This window comes from Arachis hypogaea, chromosome 9 (genome assembly GCF_003086295.3).
Source record: "Arachis hypogaea cultivar Tifrunner chromosome 9, arahy.Tifrunner.gnm2.J5K5, whole genome shotgun sequence".
Lineage (NCBI taxonomy): Eukaryota > Viridiplantae > Streptophyta > Magnoliopsida > Fabales > Fabaceae > Arachis > Arachis hypogaea.
In genome coordinates, this window is record NC_092044.1 from 107163423 (window position 1) to 107166519 (window position 3097).

The window sequence follows — 3097 nt, forward strand, 5'->3', positions numbered from 1 at the left end:
ACCACAAAGTCAGTGGGAAAGGCAAATGGTCCAACCTTGACAATCATATCTTCAATCACGCCTGATGGGTATTTAATGGAACCATCAGCAAGTTGGAGACATGTCCAGGTTGGTTTGACTTCTTCAGTCAAACCAAGCTTTCTGATAGTAGATGCACGTATTAGGTTGATACTTGCCCCAAGATCACATAGAGCTTGCTTGGTACAAGTACCTTCTAATGTGCATGGTATCATAAAGCTTCCAGGATCTTTAAGCTTTTCTGGTAAGCTTTTTAGAATGACTGCACTGTATTCTTCAGTGAGGTAAACTTTTTCAGTTTCTCTCCAATCCTTCTTATGACTTAAGATCTCTTTCATGAACTTAGCATAAGAGGGTATTTGCTCAAGTGTCTTTGCAAATGGAATCTTTATTTCAAGAGTCCTGAGATAATCTGCAAAGCGGGCAAATTGCTTATCCTGTTCTGCTTGGCGGAGTTTCTGAGGATAAGGAATTTTGGCTTTGTATTCCTCAACCTTAGTTGCTGCAGGTTTATTGCCTACAGATGGGGGTTGAGAAGCCTTTTTAGAGGGGTTGCTATCAGCACTTGTATGTGTCTGATCCCCCACTAGCGTTTGAATGCTAGGGGTGGAAGCTGGAGTGGCGTTAGACACCAACTCCTTACCTGTTTCTGGCGTCTGAATGCCAGAACTAAGCTTCCTTTGGGCGTTCAACGCCAACTCCCTGCCTGTTTTCAGCATTTGAACGCCAGAACTGAGCATGGGTTGGGCGTTTGACACCAGCTTTCCACCCTTTTCTGGCGCTCAAGCGCCAGAATTATTTTTCTCTGGGCTCTTACTGTCCTCAGAGGGATTTTGGGTAGCAGTTTGTTCATTTCTTGGCTTTCTGCTGCCTTCAAGTGAGGTATTTAATGTTTTTCTACTTCTTAATTGAACTACTTGGCACTCTTCTGTTATTTGTTTTGATAGCTGCTGTTTTGTTTGCTTCAGCTGCACTTCCATATTCATATTAGCCATTCTTGTCTCTTGTAGTGTCTCCTTGAATTCGGCTAGCTGTTTTGTTAGAAAATCTAATTGCTGATTGAATTCAGTAACTTGTTCTGCAGGACTTAGTTCAGCAGTTACTATTTTAGCCTCTTCTTTCATGGAAGGTTCACTACTTAGTACAGATGTTGATTTCTGGCAACTATATCAATGAGCTCTTGAGCTTCTTCAATTGTCTTTCTCATGTGTATAAATCTACCAGCTGAGTGGTCTAGAGGAATCTGAGCTTTCTTTGTAAGCCCATAATAGAAGATGTCTAACTGCACCCACTCTGAAAACATTTTAGAGAGACATTTTCTTAGCATCTCTCTGTATCTCTCCCAGGCATCATAAAGAGACTCATTATCTCCTTGTTTAAAGCCTTGGATACTCATCCTTAGCTATGTCATCCGTTTTGGAGGAAAATATTGATTCAGGAATTTTTCTGACAGCTGTTTTCATGTCCTTATGCTAGCCTTAGGTTGGTTATTTAACCACCTCTTAGCTTGATCTTTTATACAAATAGAAACAGTAACAATCTGTAGACATCCTGATCTACTTCCTTATCATGTACTGTGTCAGCAATTTATAAAAACTGTGCCAGAAACTCTATAGGTTCTTCCTGTGGAAGACCGGAATACTGGTAACTTTGCTGCACCATGATAATGAGCTGAGGATTAAACTCAAAACTACTGACTCCGATGGAGGGTATATAGATACTACTCCCATATGAAGCAGTAGTGGGGTTAGCATATGACCCCAGAGTCCTTCTGGACTGTTCATTTTCACTTAGGTCCATGATGGAGAAAGGGAGATGATGTGGATTTATTTTATTTATTTTATTATATAAAAAATAATTTTCGAAATAATAAAATAAAATAAAATAAAAACTGAAATAAAAAAATTTATAAAAATGTTTTATGAAGATTTTCGAAAAAGTGGGGAGAGAGGAAGTGGTTAGGATATTTTTGAAAAAGATGTGATTTTTTTAAATTCTAAAAAGGATAATATTTTGAAAAATTTTGAAATTGAAATCTGAATTTTATAAAAAAAATTCGAAATAATTGCTTAAAAATAGTTAGAAAGGATAATTTTTTTATTTTTGAATTTTTATTATGAAAGAGAAAAACACACAAAAGACACAAGACTTAAAATTTTTAAATCCAATGTTCATTGTTTTCGAAAATTTTGGAGGGAAAACACCAAGACACACAAGAACAACAAGAACAAAAGATAGAACACCAAACTTAAAATTTTTAGAAAACCACAATAAAATTTTCGAAAATTAAAGAAAAATTAACAAGAGAACACCAAACTTAAAGTTTGGCACAAGATTTAATCAAAGAAAAATTATTTTTAAAAAATTTTAAAAAGGAAAACTCAAAGGGGCAACTATTCCCAAGAAAATAGACACATTCAACAAATGCAAGGACGAAACAGATAAAAACTATTTTTTGATGACAAAAACACAAAGGACACCAAACTTAAAACATGCAACTAGACTCAATGAAAAACTAACAATTGATAAAGAAAAATAATATTTTTAAAGAAAGAAAATTTTTAAAAGGAATAATAGAAGATGCAATTCTAGTGACTCTAAACTAAAACGACAAATTTTTCCTAATCTAAGCAACAAGATTCATCGTCAGTTGTTCCAACTCAAACAATTCCCCGGTAACGGCACAAAAAACTTGGTGCACGAAAATTACACTCACACTATGTAATTCTGCACAACTAACCAGCAAGTGCACTGGGTCGTCCAAATAATACCTTATGTGAGTAAGGATCGAATCCCACAGAGATTGTTGGCTTGATGTAAGCTATGGTTATCTTATTATTCTTAGTCAGGATACCAATAGGGTTCTTTAGTTTCAATTGTAAAAAGTGAACGGGTATAAAATAAGTAATTGTTACTCAATAATGGAGAATATGTTGGAGTTTTGGAGATGCTTTGTCTTCTGAATCCCTACAACATAATGCTTTCTTACTTTCAAACATGCAAGGCTCCTTCCATGGCAAGCTGTATGTAAGGCGTCACTGTTGTCAATGGCTACTTCCCATCCTCTTAGTGTAAATGG